Source organism: Protopterus annectens, chromosome 7.part1 (assembly GCF_019279795.1).
Source record: "Protopterus annectens isolate FY-2018-M chromosome 7.part1, PAN1.0, whole genome shotgun sequence".
NCBI classification, from domain to species: domain Eukaryota; kingdom Metazoa; phylum Chordata; order Ceratodontiformes; family Protopteridae; genus Protopterus; species Protopterus annectens.
Window position 1 is genome coordinate 368,244,368 of NC_056740.1, and position 18,204 is coordinate 368,262,571.

Here is an 18,204-nt window from a genome sequence, read left to right on the forward strand (position 1 = left end):
CCAGGTCAATGAAGCAAGGGGAGGCATCCCTGGAGGCTCCCCTCAGGAGGCACACGCTCCCCCTCTCACATCCGCTCTCACTTTCATTGTAGGGGTTCTTACTCATTCCTTGCCTCATGGCTCCGTTCATGACCTCCTTGAAATGCCCTTTTGTTGGAGGGGACGAGTCCGTCCCCCTCCCGGCACTTCCATTGGGCCCCCCAGCCCCTTGATCTCTGGAAGGCGGCCCCCAGGTGGAGACCGTTGACACAAGAGACAAAAGGCACCGACGACCCGGAAGACGTTCCCCAATCGACCCGTTAGCCATAGAGATCGCTCCCTGAGATGTTGGGTTGGGTAGGGGCCATGCTCCGGGGGTGGCATGCATTCGAGGTGAGGCAAAGGCCCACCGAAGAGGACCGTCCTCAGGTCTTCCCAGGAAGATGGGATGTTCGAGAAGGCGACGGTAAGGAAGGAAGGGCTGGCACATGTTATTATAACCATTGGCGCGCGCTGCTGAGATGCAGCGAGATCCCATTAAGGTCCATTTAGGAGGATTTCTGCACTCCACCCGTGCCCTCCACTTTCGTCTTACCACCAAGATTTCTGCTCTCCACCCGTATGGCCACCGCGGCCTTTCTCGCAGCACAAACAAGGGACAGGACTGGTCAGGGCATGGCCCGGCTCGCAGGACAGGACACCAGGACAGGACGCCCGTTGACAGCGCTGGCCCCGCTCGATAGAGCTCCTTTCTTTGGCCGCTTAAGCGTCGTTTGATGGTTCCCTTGTGGAAGGCGAGCTCTGTCCTGCGAGACCAATGGGGAGGCCGAGAGGCCAGTTGGGAGGGCCGGAGGGGGGCGAAGTCTACGCTGGGGGAAGGGGCAAGGGAAGCCCCCCTGTTCCCTTGAAGAGGACCCAAAGTCAGGAGAAGTCAGCAGTCCCGCCTCGGGCAGAGACAGAGGGCTCCTCCAGTGGAGTCCTCCAGGAGGAGGACAGGAAAACAGGGGACGGGGCTTCCAGAAAGAGGCAGAGGAAGAGGGCTGAACGGGGGTTTCTAGACCTTTCAGGGGGCGGAGTCCAGACCCCTCACCGGAGGGTTCAGACGCTCTGGACTGGAGGGGGGTTTCTTCCATTCCAGGTCGGACCTCCAAAATGCCCCACTTCACCAATCAAGTTCCAGGGATATCAGCTTCCTTCCAGGGTCTTCCGGAGTTGAAGCAAAACCATATCCGCCCAGGGTGAAAGACCAGATCTGCTGTTCAGTTCAGCATCCACTCCGCCATCAAAAAAAAGGGAACTAGGGTCCAACCCAAACCTCTCTTAGACCCATCTCAAGGTTCGAAAAAATCTTCAATCCTCTCCAAAAGGCGGGATGCTCTGTTCCTCCAGAAAAATCTGTGAGAAACTCTGCTGGCTCTTCCCCCTTCCATGAGAAAATCACTGGAGGTGCTCAGGAGGTCCCTCCTCCTTCCAGAGAGGAGCACATCACATTCGTCTCTTCCCTTCACAGGTAGCGTGCCACCACATCCTGGATTCATCACCGCCTCCACGGGTTTTTCCAGGCTTCGCACCAGGGGCCCAGCACTTTCCCTACCTGCCTTCCCTTGCTTCTTCCCCACCACCCAGCCCTAGCTTCCAACTCCTTCTTTAGGGGTTATCTGCTCTCACTCTAGCTGGGGCCTTTACTTCTTCACAAAAACAGAACTTTCTGGGCCTTTTGCCACAGCCAAGCTTTCTAATACACTTGCTCACCCTCTGTTCTGAGTTTTTCCTGCTATAGGGAGTAGGCTAAACAATAAATACAAAAGCAGCAGACCTCTGGCCAGACAGAATTCTTTCTTTCCATTTCTTGGTTGAGGGCTCTAGGGTCCCTGCAGGCTGCGGCAGCTCTCCTTCTCCTCTGCAGGCTAGCTATAGCATTCCTTCTTGGGCGCTCTTAGTACAGTGTCAATATGGCTATTCCCCCCTTTTCCATACATAGCGATCACCTTCTTCTTCCCCATGCCTCCATCCATATGGCATCACTCCCTTGCTTGCAATCCCACGCCCATTCCTGCTCCCTCTCTCTCCACTTCTCCCATACCGATCCCGCCTCTGGCTTCTAAGGTGGTCCCGGACGCCTCCCCATCAGTGTGGGGGGTCCTATGGGCCGGATCAAGGCCGCACGCTGAACATGCCAGACTGCATATGGACTATATCAAGCACGCAGGAATCCATGTAGGTTGCTAGCGGACTAGTCGATTCGTGGAGGATCTTCCTTGGGATCAACAATATCAACACGACAGAGACATTTCTGTCTTACAGACACAATTAGAGGGGAACAAGGTTTCAGGCCTTGGGTTTGAGACCAATACAAGCAAGGGAATGGCATCTCTCCACTGCGATGGAACATCCAAGAACATTCCAGGGTCCTTCCCATCCTAGCCCTCCTTAATATCGTTGTCACGTCCCGGGTCCTCCTGGTCTCCCTTGTCACAAGCTCAGACGCCTTCCACCTGGCCCTTCATGCAGGCCGCCTAGTAACCTTCTGGTGCATGTTCTCCTGGCTCCTTCGCCTCCTCGCTAAGAAGGGTTGGGCTTGGTCCGCATTTGGCCATCATTCGGGTGGGTTGCAGAGTTCCTGATTCTGCTCCTCCACTTTCCGCGGTCTCTCCTGCGTTCTCCTTCCCCCTTCCTCTCTGATGCCAGATCTGATCCTCATATCCAGCCTCCCGCCCTGGATATCCTCTGACCTCCCATTGGCCTCTCCAGATCCCATCCCCTGCTTAATGAACCATTTTTCTGTCTTTCTCTCCTTGAATCCGTATTGGGGTGGATCCACCATCCAAAAGGCTTGTTTGAAAGGTCGCACCGCTTTCACCCCAACGACGGGTTGGCTGGCAAAAGCTGCGTAGGATCTTATCTCCGGTGCCACTTACTTTAACAACTTTTTTCAACCTTCGACTCCGCTTACTTTCACTTCTCAAGTGGCGTTCAAAAATGCCATGCTCTTACTATTGGAATCTAAATGACTTCTAAAGGTAGTTCAGCGGTATTTCTCAAAATCCTATTGACTTTTTCCTCAATCTCCATGTCCCATTGTTCTAAAGTTTCCTCCTTACTTTCTTCCTACTGGCTATAAAACAAGTCCAAGGGAGCCTCAGGACCTTCCAAACATCTCACATTCTTGCTTGACCTTATATTACTTCAGGTAGCCATCAGCCATCCAAGCTAGAAGCTCTAGGCTTCTCCTTTTATCAGCTAATTTCCCTTCAGAGTATCTCCCCCCACTTCAAAACCTCTCAGCCAGAACTAAAATTCTTTTCCTAAAAATTTCAAAGACCAGTTTCACAGTGCATTTTATTGCTTATCAAGCTTCAGGAAGGGTTATGGTGAGTACATAACTTCTAATTTTGACATCCTGGACATGCTGTACTGCACTCTCCTGGGAGCTGTCTGGATCTCTGATATTGGCCAGGAACTCTCTATTTCGGGTTAGTGGTGGTACCCTAGCAGGCCCTCCCCCAGTAACCATCTGGTCATGGCCCTTTGCAGCTGCTATCCTCCATCAAATGTGATCATGTCAGTGGCCCTGTGGCACACCTGCTCGTATGTCATGCCATGGCCACCCACGGCAGTGTTATCATTTACTATATGCAGCCATATTTGCATCCTATGTGCCATATCTCTCCATCCCATTTGCAGCAGAAAAGTATAATGTTGCCTAAAGCCATCCACAATCACTTGGTTCTTGGCATTGGTGAGGGGCGGTCTCCATGGATTGACATGTCTGGGTGGTATGCTCGTAGGTGTCCTAAAGGAGGACAGAAGGATAATACACATAGGTATCACATAACTACAAAATAACTGTTTCCAGATAAAACAGAAAAATGCAGCTAGTCAGTATTACCCACTGGAGAAATATAAATCTATGGAGACTCTATTGATGTGAAATACTAAAACATGCAGGATGCAAAACAATCTTTGTTTGTGCCATAACAGTACCTTAGCTTTGCCTGCCCCCCAAAAAACAGTCCATCCTTATTTGTGCCACAACAGTAACTAACTCAGCTTTGTGCTGCCACCCAAAACAAAAGGCAAATTGCCCATTTCGCTAACAAATCATCTTTGAAATGCTAAACGTGCTATCAAAGGACCTGTCCCTGAAACATTTGTACATGTTTATCACACAGCATTCCATTTTTATGTATTGTCAGTTATGTATACCTCTGAAATGGCTAGCTAAACATGTCCATGTCATCAGTACACATCTAACTAATGCATACAGATAAAAGTACCTTTTCTTCAGATTTTTCTTAAATACATTCTAGCAATTGCAGTATGTAGGTGACAGAATGGAAGCATACCTTCTGAAGTTCAGTACTCCTCTGTACAGCTATATCCTGAAGAAAAAAGCATTTTTGCAGTCTTCCAGTCATATACAACAATCCTCACCATCAGTTTGCCTAGGTACACAGTTGCCTTCTTAGCACCGTGAAGAAGCAAATGAGGTATGAACTCATTAGAATTGCTGAATCCCCAAAAATTGGATCCATGCAGGAGATGTAAACAAAGTGCAGGCACTTCCTTGCTGTTTAGTTTTAATGGATTGCAGCTGTGAATGATTAGTGGTTGGGAGAGGGAAATACAACAGTACCACAGGCTGCCTTACTTCCACTGGGTGTATCAGGACAGATCTACAAAGTGTTAGATGTAAGGTTGGACATGCAAGTAAGCAGCACACAAGTCACAGGTTGTGTTCCTTAACATCCAACCTGCTCTTCATTTGTTGGCAACTAAATATGATATTATTTCCATTTAATATCCTCACACATTTTAAGGCCAATGACATAGAATGGCTTACACATTGCATATCTCAGATTACTGCTCCGATAAATGAAGAATGGCCAGCAAACACAGAAATGTAAGGTTGTATATTTGCAAGCAATAATCATGACAGGTTGTGTGATCACTAGGTGTGCTATATCCAAAACTAATACATGTACAAGTAACACTTGTATGGATTGATATTAGTGTAGCTATTGTTACAGTTGGTTGTATGCATATTGAGTTAAATTCCTTGCTGTAAAGCTGTTTGTGTGGCAAAGAGGTATACGGCACCCATCCTGTGTTCTGAAGGTGCATTGGATTGAAAGTTCTAATCCAGACCTATGTAGAAATATGTCATATGTACTAACATTTCTAGTGTGTATGTCATAGATTGCTTTTCCTCATTTTAACTATTTCTCCCCCCTTTTTGGGGGGCACTGTTTGCACAATGCACGCTTAGCACAAACACAAGAACCAGTGAAAGAATGAATGTCAGGTTTGGCTGTGCTTATCTTGTTTGCATGAAGAGAGGCAGTGCACAAACTAGACAAGTGGCCAGACAGGGCCCAGACAGTCAAAAACAGAAACCAGATTAATTCAATTAATACTATTAGGCATCGCACAGACTTGGTTAACAGCAAGACCTTAAGAATGATTATTAAATAGGGAATATCATGTAACTAGTTTTATGGCAGTAGGTGTAAGTGTAGGTCTGGAGTACAGATGGTCCTCCATTTTAGTACAGGTTGTGCAACCTTTGTTTTACTGTTGTAACACTGCAGTTTATAGCAATGAATTGCAACATAGACAAGTGTTTTCTCAACATTCTTATGGCAACAGGTGTAAGTGAAGGACTGCCATACACATGGCCCTGGGTTTGAATACAGGATATTCCATACACTTTTACTGCTGTTCCACTTCCCATTATAGTCAGTCTCACTTATAAAATTTGACATAATAGAGCTGATATTAATTAAATGTATGAAGGCTGAGACAGTACTATTGTGTCAATTATTAATGTATATATCTCTATATTATCATATTTATTATCACATGTATGACTGTGGATATACTGTGTACTAGATTCCTATAAGTATATTTCTGCTATCTGAGCTGGCTTGGCCTTCACATTTGCCTAACACACATACACAACCGCCTGTACATACAATAACCTTGAAATTGGAAATGCATTTATGTAATTCCTCTTTGCATGCTACTGTTGCACTCCACTTATCATTGTGCAAATGCGGTCCTTGGAGGTGCACACTGTGGAGCACAACAGTTTTAAGCAGTATGTGCATTCACAGTAAACGTGATGACAGTAATTGGTGGGAAAACATTCTCCATTGCTCTAGATCCACAGGAGACATGGCAAGTGTTTGTAGGGAAGGTGTCAAGTTTAGGACACAGAGATGGAGTATCCAGGAGTCCAAGATTTTTATTCGAATCCTAGTTAAGAACCACAGTGCCAGGATTCTTCAGGAGACTATTGTGGCTCCCAGTATATGGCAGTAGCTTGGGATAGGTTAGCCCGGGCTGTAACCAGTGCCACCATTATCCCTTGCACTGGTGAACAATGTAGGCATTACTAAAATGACCTCTGGAGGAGGAAGAGGACTCAATCCAATTGGTTATACAACATGATTGTGTTGTGGTCGCCCCTCTCTCTGGAGGTGACAGTCCAAATTCAGTTAATATTTTACAGGTATGTTCACTTTAGACTGTTAAATAAACGAATATCTATGTTCTTTCTTACCTCCTTCCTGCACATTCCTGCCCTACTCTTCCTTTGTTCTTCCCCTGCTTGCTTGCCATTTCACCACTGCCCTATCTTCCCCATTACCTTCCATTAATGCATTATTGTGTAATGGTGCACATCGTGCACCAATGAGAAGCAATGGTAATGAAAGTAGTTAAAAGTATTACATATAGTTGTACTTGAATGAAGTAACATCTGGCCCCAAAAGAAATGTATGACTACATTAACTGCATTAACACATGCTGCCACAGAGTCAGTTAAGTAGCAGGTGTATTCCAGGGACTCAAAACTAATTGTCAGACTTTGTTGTTCCCCCTGTTTACTCTCCATTTCACCACTTTCCTATCTACCCCATTTTAACACATTTAATCTGGTCAAAAAATAGAATCACACACAACACAATGCTGCTTAACCCTGCTACAGTATGCCAATACTCAGAGACACACCTTGTATCAACAATTCATGTCATTGCTTTATCACTCTGTAACGAAAAGTATTTTAAAATATTAGATACACCTGTATTTGAACCCAGACCATTTTTTATTTTTTCATTTATTTAACATTTGACATAGAAAGTCTGACTAGGACAGAGCCTATTTTCAGCAGAAGCCCTGGGAGAAATACTTCAGACACATGTCTGTGGAATGAAACCGGACCACCCAGAGGAAACCCACTCAAACACAAGGAGGATATGCAGACTCAACACAGAAAGCACCCCAGCCCAGAATCGAACTGGAGAACCTCTTGCTGTGAGTCAACAATATTAACTGCTGCACTACTGCACTGCCCTCAAAAGGAATGCATCAATGCATTAAAATTTGCTACCATGGAGTCAATTAAGCAGCAAGTGTATTTCATAGACTCAGTACTAACTGTCAGGCTTTAGCAATATGTCTGACATTTATGCACTGCCTACTTATGTGCAAACATTTGTATCTCACATGCGTATGCATTTTGCTAACTGCCTTGCTCTGGAAATGTTTATATTATGCTGTTTTACTGCTGCTTACTGTCCATTTCCTGGGTAAGACATGAAATTACATGTGTAAACATTATAAACTGAAGGCCCTATCTAACAATATTTGTCATATATTTACAATATAGCCATCTGTTGCCACCCCCCAAGCACTGCAACCCTGATGTCTCAGTACTTTTTTCTACACATATATCAACCACAGTACAAAATGTAATATCAAATGCTGTGTGTTATGCAATGCATATCAATCTTGTAACATGCAAAGCTACAACTGTTGACCCATGTGCCTAAAAACACTTATCTTTAAGGCTAGGGAAGGAATCAGCATTGACCGGATCCACAGAGTCATAGGTGGCCTTCAACACACTTGCACCTACCCGTTCTGTTTTTGCAAGGGTAGATTTTACTTATTGAACCTGTGGACTTCTTGGATACTCCCCTACAGACCTGGATGAGTGATAACATAACAGGACATACCAACTATATTGACTTACTTAAGGCCTTTGACTCTATCCTCAATTCATGTGTCATAGTGAAGATTTCCCATTTTGGAATTAAGCCATATAGTAGTACAGGGATAGGCAACTGGCTCACTGAAATAACCACACTCTCAAAGTTGGGGACTGCACCTCCACCAGTAACCAATTACCATTAGAATACCACAAGGGTCTGTGTTGGGAGCTCATCTGTTTGCAGACTATTTCCCTGAAGCACAGGCAATGGTAGATGGCCTGTGGTTTACCAAGTTTTCAGATGACTAGTACCTGGATACACTTATATAGAGTCCCCCAATGATGATAACATATTACTGAAGGAGTTGACACACACAAATTATTGGTGCCAAACTCACGGACTGAACCTTAAAGCATACAATGGCTCATTGTCCCCTTTGGCAATGAAGTACCCCTGCTAATTATGATATACATAGCACCCCCCTAAGCTCAAACACAGTGTTGTGAAACTTGGAAACACATGTTGATAGCAATCTACACTTTCATCACTATGTATCCATAATGGTGATACACACATTCTGTATTGTGCACATCATACATATTGACATCACATCCAAGAACAGTATGGTCGTATCTCTGCTGTACTCTACCTTTATCAGAGCACTAATCAAGTACAATACCCCACTCTACTCTGCATGGCTCTGTACCTAATCCAGGTGGGCTTCTATTGACTCAGTTGTTCCTGTATGTAGGAGACAACTACTTAGACATTCATGTTCCATACTGATTGTACTTGGAGAAATAACAACAATGGCTTTTAATGGTGTGTTCCATCTAATTGAGTAGGATCATTGCTTTGGTGGAATACTATTGAACTGGACAGTTACTGTGAACTTTGGTGAGACGATTTGAGACTTTGAGCATTTACATGATTAAAAGTCGAAAAGTGTTTCTCCTTCATGGAAAATAGCTATTTCATGAACTATCAAAGCATTCATTAGGACCGCTATTTTCTGGCCTGTAATTTTATGGGCAGGATTATTATCTTGGCTAAATATTATTGAATGGGATACATATTGTGGATTGGGGTGCTGAAACTTGAATTGAACAACAGCTTATGTCGGAAAGTGGGTTTTGCACTTTACTGTGTTAAGTAATCCAAACAATATTGGCAAAATTTAATAGACTTCTGTTTAGCAGCAGGTCTTGATATCACAGTGTTGGTTTGATTAAGGTTGTACATCAAGCTTTTTGCTTTACTGAATGCTGTTCAGTTGTCCTTTTTTAACACAAGTATTTATAAGTGTGGGTGGGGCAGATATCACATTGACACCTAATATCTTGATATTTTGGGGTTTTATGACATCCTATATAGGGAACGTAGCATCACATTTAATAATATATCGATGCAAGATTGACATTGAAATTTTTGGATGTTCAGGGTGTGACTTGAACATTTTGAAACACACCTATTGAACATTATATGTGAGGGCTATTATGGTTCCCTAGCTGTATTTTGTAACCTTGTTTTTTGGGGTTCCATGGCATATTAAGTAGGGAACATAGCATTGCATGTAATAATTTGCTGACGTGGGATTGTACGACATCAGAAAATATTTTGGATATTGGGAGGTTTAAAGTTTGATTAGAATATTTTGGACACACCCATTGGATACTATATGCGAGGGCTATTATGGTTCTCTAGGCATTTACTGCTATGGACTCCAGGAGAACTCTAGGTTCTCGCAAAACCTCCATATAAAAGCTCACTCTACTGGCAGCTGGCACCCTCCATTTTGATACCCTATTTCTTGTTATTTTCACACTCTGGTGCCACAAGGGCAACCTGAGTTAGTGTAGTGCTATCTTTTGAGTAACTTTATAGCATACAAAAGTACAATTTGGAAAAGTAACACTTACTTTTTGTTACCCATTTTTTATCCTGGTGGATTCAGCCCCGCCCCACTACCTCTACATTTATACAAGCCTTATCACATCCACACCTACACTTCACACCATCTCCACCACTCACATCTCCTCAAGTCATTATTACATCACCCCTCACCACACAACTCATATATAATACATCCCTACTTGTCCTAATTACACCTCCACTCATATATAATACATCCCCACTTTTCTTAACCACACCTCCACATTTAACCACCTCTCACTTCCATAGCTATGACTATCATGCAACTGAGTCTTAGTTGCCTTCTCATAATTCTATATAACTGCATATGCTATCAATCCGCACATATCACTAAACTAAATAGCCCAACACTATATTATGCACTCCCACACACTGACTCCTCACATTATATTAATATCTCCCCACAACTTTTCAAGAACACCACAACTGATCAGTTTAAAACAAAACACATATACATTCACTCCAGCTCCAAAAAAAACACAATACTTTCTTATGCTCATCTCCAACCTCAAGCATCTGAACCACAGTTTCAGTCATAGTACCAGGCTCAAAATAAGTGGGGACATCCACCCTAACCTAGGCTCAAATCCATCCTGTCCAACACAAACCATTTTGGCACAAACAACGAAACAAACACCCCCAACTATCTTTTTCCCTGGGCAAACATCCAAGAATGAGAAAACAAACCATCTCTCAATGCTAAATATCAATATTAGAAGTATCAAAAATAAAATATCAGACCTCCAGGCCACTATAGCACACTACTCTCCAGATATAGTTGCTATAATAGAAACCTGTCTAAATAAGAACATACCTGACTCAGAAATTCTCCCAGCCGGCTACAATATCATTATGGAAGACAGACCCCTACGTAAGATAGGTGGAACTGTCATACTATTAAAGTCCAACTTAACACTACTTAACATTCCCAACTCATACTCTACTTCCAATAATTGGTAAATAGTGATCTCACAACTCCAACTAAACCCCAAAAAGTCCATCACAATCATTGCCAGACAGTGTAGCCCCACTGCACAAGGTTAAGGTTAGAGCCTCTCAAAACTGCTGGCTCAGTAAAGAAACCAAACAAATCCTTAAGTCCAGAGACACTGCATGACTCTACTATCAAAGAACTAAGGGCATCCAAAGCCTAACTAACTATCAAGAGCTGTGTAACCATGCAAAAAAGTGCATTAGGCAGGATAAAAAAAAAACTACTATACTACCTTACAAACTAAATACCAACACAATCCCCAGAAATTCTGGAAAAGCATAAACCAGTTACTAAAACCCACCCAAACGACTACCCCCAAACCAACCACCCCGATACTAAACTTTCTCTTGAAACACAATTCAAGTCCCACTTTGTGAAGTCAAGTCTATCCCTAGTACCACAGAACAATTCCAACCTCACCATCCCTCCTACCATAGATACTAATTCATGCTTTACCCTCAAACAGTACCCACCAGCTCCATTAAAAGTATACTCATTAAACTAAAAACCTCATCAACCACAGCTGACCAACTCTCTAGCTACTCCTTAAAACTTACAGCAGATGCTATTGCAATCCCAATCTCAACACTTATAAACAGATCCATTGCTGCAAACTTAGTGCCCAAACTCTGGAAAATATCCCATGTTACTCCCATACACAAAGGAGGGACCTCCACTGAACTTAACAACTACAGACCCATTGCAATACTCTTCCCCCCTGGCTAAAATCTTAGAAAAGTGCATTCATACCCAAGTACTAAAACACCTAATAGATAACAATATCATATCCCCTACCCAACATGGTTTCAGACCAGCCTACAACACCACTACGGCCATACTCAGCTGCACAGACACAATAAACCAACTCAAAAATAAAGGCCTTCACGTGTCAACTCTCTTTGGATATGTCTAAAGCATTTGATACAGTATTCCATCAAATCCTGTTAAATAAATTATACCACTATAACCTATCTAAATCCACTCTAATCTGGTTCCACAGCTACTTAACTGACAGATACCAGGCTGTGAAATGAGAAATTTCTCTCTCACCTCTGTTACCCATAACTACAGGAGTCCCACAGGGGTCTATTTTAGGACCTCTACTTTTCACAATTTTACAAATGACCTCCATACCTCCACTCAGCATGTTTCTATCATTCAGTATGCAGATGATACAACTCTAATCTGCGCTGCACAAAATACTCCCACCCTCCTGCAAACTACTCAGTCAGCACTCTCTGATGTTGAAAACTACCTTACCAAGGCCCAATTTATCCTCAATCCCAAGAAAACACAGCTAATGATTATAATCAGTTCTAATAAAAATATCAAGAGCAGTCAGTTCACCATCTACTCTAAAAACTCTATCACACCAGTGACACAGACCAAGCTACTAGGAATAACCATAGACTTCCACCTAAAATTTGACAGTCATATCAACTTGACCATAAAAAAAGTACATGCCAAACTAGGATCTCTCTACCCCTTAAAACATTCCTCACCAACAATTCAAGGGCCACCATTGCACGCTGCAAACTTCTATCCACCCTACTGTATGCATCCCCCATTATAACTAATCTCAATAAAACTGACCTAAGCAAATGGAAGCCTGTTACAACAGAATTGCCCTCTTTGGTACTAATTGCCCATATCGATCCCACCATTGTTCTGCTCTATGCCAGCTCCACTGGCTTGAACTGCCTAACCTACTGACTTATAATCAGCTCTGCCTTTGCCATGCTTTATATTACTTCCCCAATAAGTCCTGCCCTAAATAACCTAGTTCAACAGTACTCAGCCACAAGGCCTCTTCTATCATCAAGCAAATTATTATTACAAGTCTCCAACAGTAATAATAGTTTTGGTGATTCACTATACAGTAATACAGTGGCAAAAAATGGAACACCCTCCCCATAGCATACAAAACACATTCTCTAAAGCCTCCTTTAAAAAACTCATCCGGCAACATCTGGCTGAAAGCTGGCAATGCCATGACTGCTCACCAGGCTACAGCAATCAAACAATACACATTTACTTATTCCCATCTTACTTTACTAAATTCCTACTTCTCAACTAAACTTGTTCAAGTTAAATTACTGCTACAATCTAAACCAAGACATAAGCTACTACTATCACTAGTCCAGTAACAACTGGCAATAAAACATATTACTAATAGAGATTTACCTACCTCTGCTGAAACGGTCTTAATTAGTATATATTAGTTAATTGCTTAATTAGTAGGTATTAGTATTGCAAAATAATCTAATGTACTATGCTAAGTAGTGTACTGTGTTTCAATCCACAAATGTATACTATGGAATCTTATTATCTATTATTACTATTAATGAATATTCTTTGCTTCTCTACATTTGTACTGTTTTAATACCAATGTAAAATATGTTATTCCTAAGCTTTCCATGTATTGTGATGCTGTTTAAGCACTTAAATGTATCTGTAATTTGTCTTTCTCTGTGGAGCTTTCCTCCTGGTTCTTTGCTGAAAAAGGGCCTCTGGCTTAGACAGACTCCCTCGGTTAACAAATGTAAAATAAAAATAATAAATACATTTGGAAAAAACACAGGGATGTGCCTGAGAGACTAAAGGGCCTCCAAACATGACATACATGCAAATACTGAAAGACCTGACAGTGTACTCAGTATCATGCAGGCTGCCGAGACTCTGTCCTACTGGAAATGCTGCACATCTGCAATTCAAATGGGACAAGAATAACTTGACCCAGGGTTCTCAGTCTAGCATCTGACATAAACAGGACATGCTGGGGAGACAGATATATTCTCCAATGACTCACACTTCTCTGTAATAGGCTCCCATTGTGTGTGAATCAGTGCTCCTCAATGACCCCGTTCAAGTGCAACCTTGACTATTGGTTGGGTGATTGTAAAGCCACCTCGGGATAGCACCTATGTCCCGCATGGATAGGGCCAGTTAGTGTTGCTCACAAAATCGCTTTGCTAACAATGACCATCCAACTATGCTCAATAAGTGTACTTGTCTTTTTACTCAGTTAGGCTTCTAAACACCATAGGGACATTAGACTAGTAGCGTTTTTTATATATATATATATATATATATATATATATATATATATATATATATATATATATATATAAAGCTATGAGCCTGTGCAGGTCTCCCAACATTTTGTCTCCTGTATTGCCCACTAATGTCATCTATTATAAGTTCACCTGCAGTCTTGTAAAAGTCAAACTTGTGTTGTGGTGCTTGTGTAATGTACAATGTTCTGTAGTCTGTGTTTTTAGGTAGGGGCTCTATTCTCACTGCAGTTAACTGGGTGCATGTGTGTCTGTGTCTCTCCAGAACAACAGCATCCTACATTTACTGCTCCAATACTATGAAATGACAGTATTTTGATGCTTGCACATACCTACACATCCATTTCATGCAGGTCTCCTAAATTCTTCTCTCCAACATGCACTGCTGATGTCATCCACTATAAGTTGACCTGCAGCCATATAAAAGTCAGACTTGTGCCATGGCACTTTCATAAAGTACTGAGTTCTGTTGTCTGTGTACTTAGATAGGTAGGGGTTCTGTTCTCACTACAGTCAATGGTGTGTGTGTGTGTGTGTGTGTGTGTGTGTGTGTGTGTGTGTGTGTGTGTGTGTGTGTGTGTGTGTAGTCAGAAGAACAGAACTGTGAGTCCTACAGTTACCACTCTAATCCCATGACTTAAAAGCATTTTAATACTTGCACATGCCTGCAGATCCATTTCATGCAAGCTTCCCAACTTCTTCTCCCCAATATGCACTGCTGATGTAAACCAATATAAGCTGACCTGCAGCCAGTAAAAGTCAGACTTGTGCCATGGCTCTTGCATAAAGTAGTAATTTCTGTATACTCTGTACTTAGATAGGTATGGGGTTCTATTCTCAGTGTATGTGTGTGTGAACTGTTATTGCACAAGGAGCAGATCATCACCCAACATGTAGGATACTGTATTATTCTCCTCGACACACACTGCTGATGTCATCAGCTATAATGTGTTGTCTGAGACACTCCAAGTTGGACTTGAGTTGTGGTGCTTGCATAAAGTACTGTGTTCTGTAGTCTCTGTACTTAGATAGGTAAGGGTTCTATTCTCACTGTAGTCAACTGTGTGTGTGAGAGAGCTGTAGCTTGACATTACAGAGAGCATTTTACAACAGCATGTGGGTCACTGTTATATTTTCCTCAACAGACACTGCTGATGTCATCAGCTATAAAGTGTTGTCTAAGACACTCCAAGTTAGACTTGTGCTGTGGTGCTTGAGTAAAGTACTGTGTTCTGTATTCTGTCTAGTTAGGGGTTCTGTTCTTACTGCAGTCAACTGTTTGTGTTTGGGCACTTCCTTAATAGGAGAGAGAGCATTTTACAACAGCATGTGGGACATTGCTTTTACCATCTTCCTCTCAACAGACTCTGCTGATTTGCCATTGTGCATTATACACATCAGAGCAGGGTCAGAGATGTCTTGTGGTCCAGGCACAAGTCACCTAATCCCTTCCAATACAGATTTCAGGAAGAGGGCTTTCACTATATATCCACGTACGTCATGGCATTGTTTGTAGGACCTGTATTTTCTTGATGTGAAAAGCCCGTGGTCTGTCCAGCTGCTGCAGGTGTCTGGTGAGGTACATGCAAAAGGAAGCATTATACTGTATTAGTGTTCAGATGAGGTTTAAGTACAGGACTGTTATATCCTCCTCAGATCTGGATACAATGGCCTGACTTCTAAGGTGCATGACGTAGCCTTTCCATACCACTGTCGACACTTGCTTGAAGTTCACATTGCTATCTATGTGTGTTCCCAAATCTTGCGCCACTGGTTTTAGCATAGGGTGAGTGTTGTCAATGGTGTATTTACCAGGAAATTCCACTTTGCATAAGGAGCAGATCAATGCACATTCTGTATTTATTAGTAGACTGTGTGGCTTTGCCCCTCTTGTACTAATAGTAACATCATTGATGGACTCAATGATTGCAACCGATATGCATGAATCAGCAAACTTAGTAAGCTGCAGGTTGTATTTTGTAGACTGGACTGTTGAGAGATAGATTCTAAACAGTACAGAGCCCAGCACAAATCCTTGAGGTGCACCAATGGTGACAGCTGCAATGGTAGAGGTTGCTTCACCCACTTTCACAGTATGCAGTCTATCAGTGAGGACACGGGTTAACCATCTAATGACATGTGTTAATCCCCAATTGATAGAGTTTGTCAATTATACCTGAGTAGGGGGTTTGTCCAAACCCTAGGACAAATCAAGATAAGCAGTATGCACTGTGTTACTTTCATGCAGGCCATTAACACAGAAATAATGGGCTGTGACAACATCAGAGATCACCTACTTGACATGGTGTGATGCACACTTCAACACACCCTCCAGATAGACTATGTTCCTGTAGAAGAGTTTACATTGATATGCATCCATCTGAGTGAGCTGGGTACAGCATCTGATAGACACATCCTGACTCTCCTGATCTGTTAGATAGACCAACATGTCATCATGGACCTTCTCAAAATAGGCACTAGCAATATCCTGGCTGTGTGCAACAGATGTGTGAGTTTGTGATGTTACATATATGTCTGTTACATCTGTCAGATGTCCTCAAAGAGCATCATCCTGTAGAACCTAAAAAGGTCAAGTCAGTCAAAAGGAGTCCACACTGAGGTACTCACTCTACAATGACAGATGTGGCCATCAACACCTATATCACCAAGTGGGTAGAACAGTGGATCACATACATGGCATCTAAATATGTAGAAATGTGTGAAGTGACTTATTTCTCATGTTCAGTGATCAAGTGTGTACATCAGGGTCTGCTAGGCCCTTTCCTGTCCATGACTGAAATCACAGACATCAAGAATGACATACAAATCCCGTATTCCAACACCTGACTGGAAGACTACAGACGGTGGACAGTCACTGAATCCAACCTTAATATTGGTATAATACAGACAGTATCAACACACAACAAAGATTGCTGCCACAGCCATGACAACACATAGGTTCATAGGTTCATAGGTAGGTACTAGGCTAATGGCCCTAGGGCCTATATAAAACTAGTCAATTATTTTCATGTACCCCTGTTGAGCAGATCCACAGAAGTGATCCCCAGTGTGAATTTCCTATTTACCATCCAATCATCAAGATTTTTCTTGAAGAGTGCTAATGAGGATCTTTGTTTGATACAAATAGATAGTTTGTTTCAGAGTATGGGAAGTCTCTGGGACAGGAATCTATCCCTCCAGCATGTTCTGTTTATTGTGATGACAAGGTTTAGGTCTCTAGAGCATGTAGCTCTGAGAGATTGGGATTTCTTTAAGTGAAGCTTGTCCAACAGCTGTGGGTTTGACATAGCTTTGTATGTTAGGCAGAGATCGCCTCTGAGTAGGCAATATGCAATGGAGTAAAGCTGTAGTTTTTTTAGAGGGTCTGTGTAGGGCATCTGTTTGAAGCTGTTATCCTCTTTGTATGGTATTTCTGTGGCCTTTCCAGTTGTTGTAGATGTCTTGTGAGGTAAATACCAAAAGGGGCATTGAACTCTATAATGGGTCTAATGAGTGATGAGTAGAGGGGAACAATGACCTCTTTTTTCCTGGATGAGAAAGCTTTTGTTATGAGGTGTGCCATGTAGCAGGATTTCCTGACTACTGTGGCGATGTCATTATTAAAGGAGAGACTACTGTCCACCTGTGTCCCAAGGTCTCCTATCATACTTTTGGTGTTACGTAGACTACCACCTATGTGGTAGTTCTTGGGTAGAGTTTTTACCAAAGGGGATGACAATGCACTTTTTGGCATTGAGCTTGAGGCCATGGCTTTGACACCAGGCATCTGTCTCAGTGAAGCCCTTTTGTAGGATGTCCACATCATTAGGAGTTTTGATTATGGCTCCTAGTTTGCAGTCATCTGTGAACTTCATTAGCCAAAGACCTTCTGTGTCAGCCTGTACTTCAGAGAAGTAGACACCAAACAGGACAGGACCCAGAACTGAACCCTGTGATACTCCACTTGTCACTGGTCTGAAATCAGATTTGGAGTCTGCTACTTTCACAGTGTGGGTTCTGTCAGTGGGCCATTTGGCAACTCATTTTATGATATAGGGATTTATACCTAGTTTAGTGAGTTTATCTATTATTCCAGAGTGCGGGATGGGGTCGAAAGCCTTGGCGAGATCTAGATAGGATGTGTGAACCACCTTACCCTTGTCTATGGCTTTGGTGACTGCTTCAAAGACGTCTGTCAGGTTTAGGAGACATGATCTGCCTTTTACAA